A 15,725-nucleotide genomic window follows, 5' to 3' on the forward strand; every position below is an offset into this window, starting at 1 on the left:
TGTAGCATTTTAACCTCAATCACTAGCACATTAATTTGAAAACATCAGCATAATTACCACCAACAAACAAGCTCCCGCCGAGGAGACTGTCAGCACCGATGTACACTGCATTTTACTTTGTGTTGATGTGTTGGAAAATGTGCTGGAGTGTTTCACAGCTCAAAACAGAAACGCCTTCACTTTTTCAAATATTACGCATTTTTATTCCACTTCAACTGTTCTTACTGCATAATTTCAATTTAACATAGCCTACTTTGTCAGAATATATATAGTCACTGTTATTTGGGGTTTCTGTGATCTCTAATCTTTGTTCTTGCTATTTGAAACAAACCGATACAAGTACAAAATATTGATACAAACAATAGTACAACCCACCCTGTGGTGTGGCCATTCGGAGAACTGAAACTGGCCAACATGAGGCTAAACATGCTTAGTCTTAGCTTGATGTTATAGTACAAACATGAGGAAAGTTACAAATTGCAAATAGGTCTGCATTTAATGATTATTTTCACGATTAATCGATTAATTATTTGATCTATAAAATGTCTTGTTTTTTACACAACTCAAAATGATTGAGTCTACTGTCACAGAGAAGTGAGGAAATTAAAAAGTGCTCATATTTAAGAAGCTGAAATCATAGAATTCTGACTTTTTTCATTAAAAATAACTTAAGCCAATTGATCGGTTATCAAAATAGTTGACGATTAATTTAATAGTTGACAAATAATCAATTAATCTTTGCTGCTCTAAACCCAAGCTTAAACGTCACAGCTTTTTAGTAAAAATTTAAAATACAAGTTTAAGGACAGATGAGTCTAGTCATAATAAAATCCATGCTGTATTGTGACACAGCCAATGATCCCTGACTGGTGCTCCTCAGTACTATTTATAGACACTCCATGAACACAAGCTGTGGTCGGTTCCACCTGGTTTACCCCTGGACACATAACAAAGGTCAACATCTGATATTTGTTAGCATATTGTGGCACTAGACATCTATGACACCGTTTTATGCAAAATACCATGTCTTTGATATCTTAGTTTGTAAATTAATGTAAAAACTAATCTGTTCTTTTTTGTTTTTGCTGTGATCACACTGTCATTATTCTGCACTCTGTAGCATATTTGATTTGCACAGGCTTATGCTCTGGAGCTTTTCTCACTTCTATTCGACAGCCCTTGTTTTCTGATGTTTTAGATGTGAGACCTTGTGTTGTTCAGATCACCTGCACAGATAGGAATCGCCCAGTTGCTATGGCATCATGCAGCGACAATTCCCAGGGAATGAATTAAACTGTACAAAGAAAACTTGTGACCTTGATTTGAAATAGCAGCCCAAACTGTGAGCAGCCGGTGGGTAGCTTGTGATGGGGAAAAAAACCCAGACAAAACTGTGTTGTCAATGCACTTGCTGTTTTCTTGAGATCACACTACAATGGGATTTGAACAGGTAGTAAGGTGTAAGGTATTAGAAGCAGAGAGTTGTTGTTCATTTACCTAGTTTGGCGCCTAAATCTAATGAACAGGTGAAAAAGAGAGTCTAGACGAGCCCAAGACCAGAGGAGGTAGCTTGAAATAGATGGGAGCAACTTGTCTCTATGGAAACCACAGGCAAAAACAGTGGCACACTCTGCCATGAAAGACATGTGGGAGATGAGGATGAAAGAGACAGAGAAAGAGACAGGGAGAGAGAGAAAAGAGAGGAGGGGTGAGACGCGCCATGGAGAGAAAGAGGAGAGGATGAGAGGGAGAGACCGCCGTCTTACAAGAATGATGTGCGTGTCACAGCAGTAGATATCGATGCCCCCAGTGGGCATTAATGTCACTGGGTTCATCTTGCTTTTAAAGAATTGATTTCATTTCACCAAGCGAGCAAAATATTCTCCTTCAGGACACCATGAGGAGTTATTTCTTAAATAATGGCAATGATGACACAATGAGACACAAGTTATCTCCAATTAGAATAATTATTTACCAGTCTGGCAGGTAATTAATAATACCTATAATAGCCACTTTCCCCAAAGCTATGGAGGCATTCACATCAAGGACCTGTCTGGATCTGACTACCCTTGACCCCAAAGTCGAGTTTGTTTGATTAGTCTGAACACTGTATCATACGGATTGACAAACTGAGGCCTGTACTACGAATCAAGATCAACGTGCCCTGGATATTATGAAAAAATCACTTTTTTCTGGGATATGGGGTGTTATTTTGTGTCTCTGGTGCTTCCACACGCATACAAACTTTGAAAAAAAACCATCCATGCTGTTTTGAGTGAGATACGGGTTTCTGAATGTGTCCCTTCAGTCTCTGGGTGAGCTGTTCAAAATCTGCATGGCTTTCTACATCACTAGCCGAAACAAGGGGCCTAGGGGGCTAACCGTTAGCATGCTAGCGCTAGCTCGTTCTCAATGGCAAAACACTGCTACAACACACACAAATTCACCCTAATCTACAAAATAAATTGTATAGAACTACTTACATGTCCCTGTTCTGCAGGTATTCCACGCAAAGTTGGAAGTGCGCCCTCATTTAGAAGTCGTCTCCCAGCTAATCCTGCCTTGTACAGGCCGAAGTTGGAGAAACAGCTAGCTAGCTCATGTAATCCTTACCTAGCTACTGCGCATGTGCGACTGACAACAAAGATGTTACAGAAGTTGAGAGGTCTCACTCTGTAGCTAAAACAGACCTGACACAAGGTGAAAAGAGGAGCTGCAGCAATGTGCAGTACAACAAAAAGATGGTGTTTTTTGAAAATTAAACCCTGTAAACCTATTCTGATAAAATCTCAAATTACAATTATGAACCTGAAAATGAGTATAATATGGCCACTTTAAAATATTTCATAAAGAAACAATCAGAGAATGTTTAACGGGGTTGTCACTCTCTAAATGTTTTAATTTTTATGAGCGCACCTCTCACCGAGCTCCACCGGATCGTCTAAGAACTGTGATGTCGTTATCAATCGAGTATTGATTGGTCAGTAGGCGGTGCTTTTATACCGGTTGATCTCTAATCTCCAACATAACCTGCTCCCGACCAGGTTAGGTGTTCAGCATAAGTTACCACAGCAATTTTACCCGGTAACAAGTGATCCACGTCGTGATACAAAACCCTGGGTTGAAACTGAAGTTACCTCGGTACAACAAAAGGGACCGGAGATCCCAGCCAAAAGGGAAAAAGATGGGGAAGACGCTGGACCAACCTCACAATGGGCCGTCGCTCCCTGCGTCTTCCCATAAGTACCTAACACTACCTTTACCTAAAACTAATGCCATGAAGAAAACCGTAATGTATAGGGCGATGTCAAAATGAAACATATTGCCACTGTATTTAACACAGTATAAGTGAGATCAGTTTTAAAAAGGGAGTAAAATTGGCAATTAGTCAAAAAGAAATCATCTGCATATGATAGTTGGGATGTGAATGTGGATTAATGTTCTGTTGTTCTAGTACACACTAAAAAGTGATAAAAAAGTCATAGTAAGTATGTCGAAAAAAGTGATAAAAAAGTCAAAGTATAGCATGTCGAAAAAAGTCATAGTATTATACTGTAGAGCATAAGCAGTGATTTAAAAAAAAGTCATAGTATAATATGTAAAAAAAGTGATTAAAAAGTCAGTTTAGTATGTCGAAAAAAAGTCATAGTATAGAATGTCGAAAAAAGTGATAGAAAAGTCATAGTTTAGTATGTCGAAAAAAGTCTTAGTATGGTATGTCGAAAAAAGTGAGGCAAAAGTCATAGTTTAGTATGTCTAAAAGAGTCATAGTATAGAATGTCGAAAAAAGTCTTAGTATGGTAGAAATACATTTTTATCACTTTTCGAAAGAAAAGTGATAAAAATGTATGTCGAAAAAAGTCATAAGAAATCATAGTATGTCAAAAAAAGTCATAAAGTCATAATATAGTATGTAAAAAAACTTCATAGTATAGAATGCCAAAAAAAGTCATAGCATAGTATGTCAAAAAAGTCATAGTATAGTATGTTGAAAAAAGTCACAGTATAGTATGTCGAAAAAAGTAAAAAAAATAATAATAATATAGTATGTCGAAAAAAGCCAAAAAAATAGTCATAGTATAGTATGTCAAAAAAAGTCGTAGTATAGTATGTCGAAAAAAGTCATAGTATAGTATGTCGAAAAAAGTCAGTATAGTATGTCTAAGAAGTCATAGTATAGGATGTCGAAAAAAGTCACAAAAAGTCATAGTATAGTATGTCGAAAAAGGTCATAGTATATAGTATGTCGGAAAAAGTCATAAAAAAGTCATAAAAACGTCATAGTATAGTATGTCGGAAAAAGTCATAAGAAGTCATAGTATAGTATGTTGAAAAATGTCATAAAAAGTCAGTATAGTATGTCGAAAAAAGTCACAAAAAGTCATAGTATAGTATGTCGAAAAAAGTCATAAGAAGTCATAGTATAGTATGTCAAAAAAGTCAAAGTATAGTATGTCGAAAAAAGTCATAGTATAGTACAGGGGTGGCGAACCTGTGGCTCTTGAGCCGTATGCGGCTCTTTGCCTGCTCCTGTGAGGCTCTTCCTGTGTGGCTGGGGGCTGTGTCATTGGTTGATTGTTGTTTTTAACTTTTCTGAAACATACAGTATTTCAGATAAGTAAAAAAAAAAAAACACATTTGAATGCATCTGCCAATACATTTGCCAATTATTTTAAAATGGAAAATAATGCAGCAGAGTTTTGAGGACAGATTCTGCAACCTGAGGAAAAACAGCGGCCACAGATCACCTTCCTCGTTAACCCTTTCACTGCTGAATCCGACTGTTTGAAAGCCCCTTTAGTGACAGATGAGTGAGAGAGTTGCTTTGAGTGGCCACAACCGAGTTCAAGCAAGACCTGAAAAGACTGTCAGGTTTCCCACTGAGTCAGTCTAAGTGAGAAAAAAAACTATGAAAACTGCTATGTATTATGACTGTCATCAGATCTGGAAGACACTGTTGCTGTTGTAGTGTGGACGTGCATGTGTTGTGTGGCTTTTTGCTATGGTGCGGTTTTTTTGTGTGGCTCTTTATACCTAACTGGTTGGCCACCCCTGGTATAGTATGTTGAAAAAAGTCATAAAAAGTCACAGTATAGTATGTCGAAAGAAGTCATAAAAAAGTCATAGTATAGTATGTCGAAAAAAGTCATAAGAAGTCATAGTATAGTATGTCGAAAAAGTCATAGTATAGTATGTTGAAAAAAGTCATAGTATAGTATGTCGAAAAAAGTCATAAAGTCATAGTATAGTATGTCAAAAAAAGTCATAAGAAGTCATAGTATAGCATGTCGAAAAAGTCATAGTATAGTATGTCGAAAAAAGTCATAGTATAGTATGTCGAAAAAAGTCATAGTATAGTATGCCGAAAAAAGTTTAAAAAAAAAAGTAATATAGTATGTCGAAAAAAGCCACAAAAAGTCATAGTATAGTATGTCAAAAAAAGTCGTAGTATAGTATGTTGAAATAAGTCAAGTATATGTCGAAAAAAGTCAGTATAGTATGTCGAAAAAGTCATAAGAAGTCATAGTATAGGATGTCGAAAAAAGTCACAAAAAGTCATAGTATAGTATGTCGAAAAAAGTCATAAGAAGTCATAGTATAGTATGTCAAAAAAAGTCGTAGTATAGTATTTTGAAAAAAGTCATAGTATAGTATGTCGAAAAAAGTCATAAGAAGTCCTAGTATAGAATGCCAAAAAAAGTCATAGTATAGTATGTTGAAATAAGTCAAGTATATGTTGAAAAAAGTCATAAGAAGTCATAATATAGTATGTCGAAAAAGTCATAAGAAATCATAGTATGTCGAAAAAAGTCATAAAGTCATAGTATAGCATGTCGAAAAAGTCATAGTATAGTATGTCGAAAAAAAGTCATAGTATGTCGAAAAACGTTTAAAAAAAAAAAGTAATGTAGTATGTCGAAAGAAGCCACAAAAAGTCATAGTATAGTATGTCAAAAAAAGTCGTAGTATAGTATGTTGAAATAAGTCAAGTATATGTTGAAAAAAGTCATAGTATAGTATGTCGAAAAAAGTCAGTATAGGATGTCGAAAAAAGTCACAAAAAGTCATAGTATAGTATGTCGAAAAAAGTCATAGTATAGTATGTCGAAAAAAGTCATAGTATAGTATGTCGAAAAAAGTCATAAGAAGTCATAGTATAGTATGTCGAAAAAGTCATAGTATAGTATGTTGAAAAAAGTCATAGTATAGTATGTCGAAAAAAGTCATAAAGTCATAGTATAGTATGTCGAAAAAAGTCATAAGAAGTCATAGTATAGCATGTCGAAAAAGTCATAGTATAGTATGTCAAAAAAAGTCATAAAGTCATAGTATAGTATGTCGAAAAAAGTCATAGTATAGTATGCCGAAAAAAGTTTAAAAAAAAAAGTAATATAGTATGTCGAAAAAAGCCACAAAAAGTCATAGTATAGTATGTCAAAAAAAGTCGTAGTATAGTATGTTGAAATAAGTCAAGTATATGTCGAAAAAAGTCAGTATAGTATGTCGAAAAAGTCATAAGAAGTCATAGTATAGGATGTCGAAAAAAGTCACAAAAAGTCATAGTATAGTATGTCGAAAAAAGTCATAAGAAGTCATAGTATAGTATGTCAAAAAAAGTCGTAGTATAGTATTTTGAAAAAAGTCATAGTATAGTATGTCGAAAAAAGTCATAAGAAGTCCTAGTATAGAATGCCAAAAAAAGTCATAGTATAGTATGTTGAAATAAGTCAAGTATATGTTGAAAAAAGTCATAAGAAGTCATAATATAGTATGTCGAAAAAGTCATAAGAAATCATAGTATGTCGAAAAAAGTCATAAAGTCATAGTATGTCAAAAAAAGTCATAAGAAGTCATAGTATAGCATGTCGAAAAAGTCATAGTATAGTATGTCGAAAAAAAGTCATAGTATGTCGAAAAACGTTTAAAAAAAAAAAGTAATATAGTATGTCGAAAGAAGCCACAAAAAGTCATAGTATAGTATGTCAAAAAAAGTCGTAGTATAGTATGTTGAAATAAGTCAAGTATATGTTGAAAAAAGTAATAGTATAGTATGTCGAAAAAAGTCAGTATAGGATGTCGAAAAAAGTCACAAAAAGTCATAGTATAGTATGTCGAAAAAAGTCATAGTATAGTATGTCGAAAAAAGTCATAGTATAGTATGTCGAAAAAAGTCATAAGAAGTCATAGTATAGTATGTCGAAAAAGTCATAGTATAGTATGTTGAAAAAAGTCATAGTATAGTATGTCGAAAAAAGTCATAAAGTCATAGTATAGTATGTCGAAAAAAGTCATAAGAAGTCATAGTATAGCATGTCGAAAAAGTCATAGTATAGTATGTCGAAAAAAGTCATAGTATAGTATGTCGAAAAAAGTCATAGTATAGTATGCCGAAAAAAGTTTAAAAAAAAAAGTAATATAGTATGTCGAAAAAAGCCACAAAAAGTCATAGTATAGTATGTCAAAAAAAGTCGTAGTATAGTATGTTGAAATAAGTCAAGTATATGTCGAAAAAAGTCAGTATAGTATGTCGAAAAAGTCATAAGAAGTCATAGTATAGGATGTCGAAAAAAGTCACAAAAAGTCATAGTATAGTATGTCGAAAAAAGTCATAAGAAGTCATAGTATAGTATGTCAAAAAAAGTCGTAGTATAGTATTTTGAAAAAAGTCATAGTATAGTATGTCGAAAAAAGTCATAAGAAGTCCTAGTATAGAATGCCAAAAAAAGTCATAGTATAGTATGTTGAAATAAGTCAAGTATATGTTGAAAAAAGTCATAAGAAGTCATAATATAGTATGTCGAAAAAGTCATAAGAAATCATAGTATGTCGAAAAAAGTCATAAAGTCATAGTATAGTATGTCGAAAAAAGTCATAAGAAGTCATAGTATAGCATGTCGAAAAAGTCATAGTATAGTATGTCGAAAAAAGTCGTAGTATAGTATGTTGAAATAAGTCAAGTATATGTTGAAAAAAGTCATAGTATAGTATGTCAAAAAACTTCATAGTATAGAATGCCAAAAAAAGTCATAGTATAGTATGTCGAAAAGTCAGTATAGTATGTCGAAAAAGTCATAAGAAGTCATAGTATAGGATGTCGAAAAAAGTCACAAAAAGTCATAGTATAGTATGTCGAAAAAAGTCATAAGAAGTCATAGTATAGTATGTCGAAAAAGTCATAGTATAGTATGTCAAAAAAAGTCGTAGTATAGTATGTTGAAAAAAGTCATAGTATAGTATGTCGAAAAAAGTCATAAGTCATAGTATAGTATGTCAAAAAACTTCATAGTATAGAATGCCAAAAAAAGTCAGTATAGTATGTCGAAAAAGTCATAAGAAGTCATAGTATAGGATGTCGAAATAAGTCAAGTATATGTTGAAAAAAGTCATAAAAAGTCATAGTATAGTATGTCAAAAGAAGTCACAGTATAGTATGTCGAAAAAAGTCATAAGAAGTCATAGTATGTCGAAAAAAGTCATAAACTCATAGTATAGTATGTCAAAAAACTTCATAGTATAGAATGCCAAAAAAAGTCAGTATAGTATGTCGAAAAAGTCATAAGAAGTCATAGTATAGTATGTCGAAGAAGTCATAGTATAGGATGTCGAAAAAAGTCATAGTATAGTATGTCGAAAAAGTCATAAGAAGTCATAGTATAGTATGTCGAAGAAGTCATAGTATAGGATGTCGAAAAAAGTCATAGTATAGTATGTCGAAAAAAGTCATAAGAAGTCATAGTATAGTATGTCGAAAAAGTCATAGTATAGTATGTCGAAAAAGTCATAGTATAGTATGTCAAAAAAAGTCGTAGTATAGTATGTTGAAAAGTGATTAAAAAAGTCAAGTATAGTATGCTGAAAAAAGTCATAGTATAAAAAGAGCATTATTACTTATATATTTAAGTAATCATTTTACTTATTACGAAAACAGAGGGGCCCTTCCTTGGTGCTGAAAAAGAGCTGTTAATAAAACAGAGGGGAGCTGTCCGTGGTGCTGAAAAGAGCTGTCCGTGGTGCTAAAACAGATTTTTAGATGATGTCTAAAACACCAGGAGTTTAGATGAAGATGTCTAAAACGCCAGGAGAACATTTCTAAGTGTATCAGACTGGTTAGCTCAGAGTGATACAACGCTGGTTTGACAAACACATGGTTGTGTGTTCAATCCTCATGTGGTGCATGGCTCTAATAAAATTGAAGTAAAAATGAAGATGTCAAAAATGCCCGGAGAAGTGTCCTAAGAGTATCAGAGTAGTTGGTTCAGAGTGATACAACGCTGGTTTGACAAACACATGGTTGTGGGTTCAATCCTCATGTGGTGCATGGGCTTTTAAGCTCTAATAAAATTGAAGTAAAAATGAAGATGTCAAAAATGCCCGGAGAAGTGTCCTAAGAGTATCAGAGTAGTTGGTTCAGAGTGATGCAACGCTGGTTTGAAAAACGCATGGTTGTGGGTTCAATCCTCATGAGGTATGCTAGCATTTAAGCGCTAACAAAATTTAAATGAAAATGAAGATGTCAAAAACGCCCAGAGAAGTGTCCTGAGAGTATCAAACGGGTTGGCTTAGAGTGATACAACACTGGTCTGAAGAATGCATGGTTGTAGGCTCAACTCTCATGTGGTGCGTTGGCTTTCTGCAGGTGCAGGGTTCAATACTGAGTTAGATAAGGGAGGATAGATACAGGTGAAGAGGATATAGGGTAGATAAAAGACAAGGCTATTAATTTTTTTTTAATCATGATCTCTCTCCTATCTCTCCACCCCCCATCTCTCCTATCTCTACCCCTCTCCTCTGTCTATCGCTTTTTTTTAGACTTTTTCCGACATACTATACTGTGACTTTTTTCAACATACTATACTATGACTTTTTCGACATACTATACTATGACTTTTTCAGCTACTGTACTATGACTTTTTTCGATATACTATACTATGACTTTTTTTGGCATTCTATACTATTGACTTTTAATGACTTTGACATTACTTTTTTTTTTACTTTTTTCGACATACTATACTATGACTTTTTTTTGGCATTCTATACTACGAAGTTTTTTGACATACTATACTAAGACTTGATAATTTTTTTCGACATACTATACTATGACTTTTATCGACATTCTATACTATTGACTTTTTATGACTTTTTTTGACATACTATATTATTACTTTTTTTTACTTTTTTCGACATACTATACTATGACTTCTTATGACTTTTTTCAACATACTATACTAAGACTTTTTTTGACATACTATACTATGACTTTTTTTGGCATTCTATAGTATGAAGTTTTTTGACATACTATACTATGACTTTATTCGACATACTATACTATGACTTTTATCGACATTCTATACTATTGACTTTTTGACTTTTTTCGACATACTATACTATGACTTTTATTGACATTCTATACTATTGACTTTTTATGACTTTTTTCGACATACTATACTATGACTTTTTTTTGGCATTTTATACTATGACTTTTTTCGACATACTATACTATGACTTTTATTGACATTCTATACTATTGACTTTTTATGACTTTTTTTGACATACTATACTATGACTTTTATCGACATTCTATACTATTGACTTTTTGACATACTATATTATTACTTTTTTTTTACTTTTTTCGACATACTATACTGACTTCTTATGACTTTTTTCGACATACTATACTATGACTTTTTCAGCTACTGTACTATGACTTTTTTCGACATACTATACTATGACTTTTTTTGGCATTCTATACTATGAAGTTTTTTGACATACTATACTATGACTTTTTATGACTTTTCGACATACTATACTGTGACTTTTTTCGACATACTATACTATGACTTTTATCGACATTCTATACTATTGACTTTTAATGACTTTGACATTACTTTTTTTTTTACTTTTTTCGACATACTATACTATGACTTTTTCAGCATACTATACTATTACTTTTTTCAACATACTATACTATGACTTTTTTTGGCATTCTATACTACGAAGTTTTTTGACATACTATACTAAGACTTGATAATTTTTTTCGACATACTATACTATGACTTTTATCGACATTCTATACTATTGACTTTTTATGACTTTTTTTGACATGCTATATTATTTTTTTTTTTTTACTTTTTTCAACGTACTATACTATGACTTCTTATGACCTTTTCCGACATTCTATACTATGACTTTTTTTGGCATTCTATAGTATGAAGTTTTTTGACATACTATACTATGACTTTATTCGACATACTATACTATGACTTTTTTTGACATACTATACTACGACTTTTTTCGACATACTATTCTATGACTTTTTTTGACATACTATTTTATTACTTTTTTTTTAACTTTTTTCGACATACTATACTATGACTTCTTATGACCTTTTCCGACATACTATACTATGACTTCTTATGACTTTTTTCGACATACTATACTATGACTTTTATCGACATTCTATACTATTGACTTTTTATGACTTTTTTCAACATACTATACTATGACTTTTATTGACATTCTATACTATTGACTTTTTATGACTTTTTTCGACATACTATACTATGACTTTTTTGACATACTATACTATGACTTTTTTTTGGCATTTTATACTATGACTTTTTTCGACATACTATACTATGACTTTTATTGACATTCTATACTATTGACTTTTTATGACTTTTTTTGACATACTATACTATGACTTTTATCGACATTCTATACTATTGACTTTTTGACATACTATATTATTACTTTTTTTTTAACTTTTTTCGACATACTATACTATGACTTCTTATGACTTTTTTCGACATACTATACTATGACTTTTTCAGCTACTGTACTATGACTTTTTTCGACATACTATACTATGACTTTTTTTGGCATTCTATACTATGAAGTTTTTTGACATACTATACTATGACTTTTTATGACTTTTCGACATACTATACTGTGACTTTTTTCGACATACTATACTATGACTTTTATCGACATTCTATACTATTGACTTTTAATGACTTTTTTTGACATTATTATTACTTTTTTTTACTTTTTTCGACATACTATACTATGACTTTTTCAGCATACTATACTACGACTTTTTTTGACATACTATTCTATGACTTTTTTTGACATACTATTTTATTACTTTTTTCGACATACTATACTATGACTTATGACTTTTTTCGACATACTATACTATGACTTTTTCAGCTACTGTACTATGACTTTTTTCGACATACTATACTATGACTTTTTTTGGCATTCTATACTATGAAGTTTTTTGACATACTATACTATGACTTTTATGACTTTTCGACATACTATACTGTGACTTTTTTCGACATACTATACTATGACTTTTATCGACATTCTATACTATTGACTTTTTATGACTTTTTTTGACATACTATATTATTACTTTTTTTTACTTTTTTCGACATACTATACTATGACTTCTTATGACTTTTTTCAACATACTATACTAAGACTTTTTTTGACATACTATACTATGACTTTTTTGGCATTCTATAGTATGAAGTTTTTTGACATACTATACTATGACTTTATTCGACATACTATACTATGACTTTTGTTGACATACTATACTATGACTATTTTTTTCGACATACTATTCTATGACTTTTTTTGACATACTATTTTATTACTTTTTTCGACATACTATACTATGACTTCTTATGACCTTTTCCGACATACTATACTATGACTTCTTATGACTTTTTTCGACATACTATACTATGACTTTTATCGACATTCTATACTATTGACTTTTTATGACTTTTTTCGACATACTATACTATGACTTTTATTGACATTCTATACTATTGACTTTTTATGACTTTTTTCGACATACTATACTATGACTTTTTTGACATACTATACTATGACTTTTTTTTGGCATTTTATACTATGACTTTTTTCGACATACTATACTATGACTTTTTTGACATACTATACTATGACTTTATGACTTTATTTGACATACTATACTATGACTTTTATCGACATTCTATACTATTGACTTTTTGACATACTATATTATTACTTTTTTTTTTACTTTTTTCGACATACTATACTGACTTCTTATGACTTTTTTCGACATACTATACTATGACTTTTTCAGCTACTGTACTGTGACTTTTTTCGACATACTATACTATGACTTTTTTTGGCATTCTATACTATGAAGTTTTTTGACATACTATACTATGACTTTTTATGACTTTTCGACATACTATACTGTGACTTTTTTCGACATACTATACTATGACTTTTATCGACATTCTATACTATTGACTTTTAATGACTTTGACATTACTTTTTTTTTTACTTTTTTCGACATACTATACTATGACTTTTTCAGCATACTATACTATTACTTTTTTCAACATACTATACTATGACTTTTTTTTGGCATTCTATACTACGAAGTTTTTTGACATACTATACTAAGACTTGATAATTTTTTTCGACATACTATACTATGACTTTTATCGACATTCTATACTATTGACTTTTTATGACTTTTTTTGACATGCTATATTATTACTTTTTTTTACTTTTTTCGACATACTATACTATGACTTCTTATGACTTTTTTCAACGTACTATACTAAGACTTTTTTTGACATACTATACTATGACTTTTTTGGCATTCTATAGTATGAAGTTTTTTGACATACTATACTATGACTTTATTCGACATACTATACTATGACTTTTGTTGACATACTATACTATGACTATTTTTTTCGACATACTATTCTATGACTTTTTTTGACATACTATTTTATTACTTTTTTTTAACTTTTTTCGACATACTATACTATGACTTCTTATGACCTTTTCCGACATACTATACTATGACTTCTTATGACTTTTTTCGACATACTATACTATGACTTTTATCGACATTCTATACTATTGACTTTTTATGACTTTTTTCGACATACTATACTATGACTTTTTTGACATACTATACTATGACTTTTTTTTGGCATTTTATACTATGACTTTTTTCGACATACTATACTATGACTTTTATTGACATTCTATACTATTGACTTTTTATGACTTTTTTTGACATACTATACTATGACTTTTATCGACATTCTATACTATTGACTTTTTGACATACTATATTATTACTTTTTTTTTAACTTTTTTCGACATACTATACTATGACTTCTTATGACTTTTTCGACATACTATACTATGACTTTTTCAGCTACTGTACTATGACTTTTTCGACATACTATACTATGACTTTTTTTGGCATTCTATACTATGAAGTTTTTTGACATACTATACTATGACTTTTTATGACTTTTCGACATACTATACTGTGACTTTTTTCAACATACTATACTATGACTTTTATCGACATTCTATACTATTGACTTTTAATGACTTTTTTGACATTACTTTTTTGATGGCTTTTTTCGACATGCTATACTATGACTTTTTCAGCATACTATACTACGACTTTTTTTGACATACTATTCTATGACTTTTTTTGACATACTATTTTATTACTTTTTTCGACATACTATACTATGACTTCTTATGACTTTTTTCGACATACTATACTATGACTTTTTCAGCTACTGTACTATGACTTTTTTCAACATACTATACTATGACTTTTTTTTGGCATTCTATACTATGAAGTTTTTTGACATACTATACTATGACTTTTTATGACTTTTCGACATACTATACTGTGACTTTTTTCGACATACTATACTATGACTTTTATCGACATTCTATACTATTGACTTTTTATGACTTTTTTTGACATACTATATTATTACTTTTTTTTACTTTTTTCGACATACTATACTATGACTTCTTATGACTTTTTTCAACATACTATACTAAGACTTTTTTTGACATACTATACTATGACTTTTTTTGGCATTCTATAGTATGAAGTTTTTTGACATACTATACTATGACTTTATTCGACATACTATACTATGACTTTTGTTGACATACTATACTATGACTATTTTTTTCGACATACTATTCTATGACTTTTTTTGACATACTATTTTATTACTTTTTTTTAACTTTTTTCGACATACTATACTATGACTTCTTATGACTTTTTTCGACATACTATACTATGACTTTTATCGACATTCTATACTATTGACTTTTTATGACTTTTTTCGACATACTATACTATGACTTTTATTGACATTCTATACTATTGACTTTTTATGACTTTTTTCGACATACTATACTATGACTTTTTTGACATACTATACTATGACTTTTTTTTGGCATTTTATACTATGACTTTTTTCGACATACTATACTATGACTTTTATTGACATTCTATACTATTGACTTTTTATGACTTTTTTTGACATACTATACTATGACTTTTATCGACATTCTATACTATTGACTTTTTGACATACTATATTATTACTTTTTTTTTTACTTTTTTCGACATACTATACTATGACTTCTTATGACTTTTTTCGACATACTATACTATGACTTTTTCAGCTACTGTACTATGACTTTTTTCGACATACTATACTATGACTTTTTTTGGCATTCTATACTATGAAGTTTTTTGACATACTATACTATGACTTTTTATGACTTTTCGACATACTATACTGTGACTTTTTTCGACATACTATAATATGACTTTTTTTGGCATTCTATACTATTGACTTAATGACTTTTTT

General features: G+C 30.9%; 1 protein-coding gene across 2 annotated transcripts in view; it reads left to right on the plus strand.

The window, feature by feature from the left end:
* The window catches only part of LOC116044684 (gamma-aminobutyric acid receptor subunit gamma-3-like), a 116,032-nt gene that overhangs the window by 84,199 nt on the left and 16,108 nt on the right, over positions 1-15,725 (plus strand). The window lies entirely within an intron of this gene.

The sequence above is a fragment of the Sander lucioperca genome, chromosome 24 (assembly GCF_008315115.2).
Source record: "Sander lucioperca isolate FBNREF2018 chromosome 24, SLUC_FBN_1.2, whole genome shotgun sequence".
In the NCBI taxonomy this organism is placed as follows: domain Eukaryota; kingdom Metazoa; phylum Chordata; class Actinopteri; order Perciformes; family Percidae; genus Sander; species Sander lucioperca.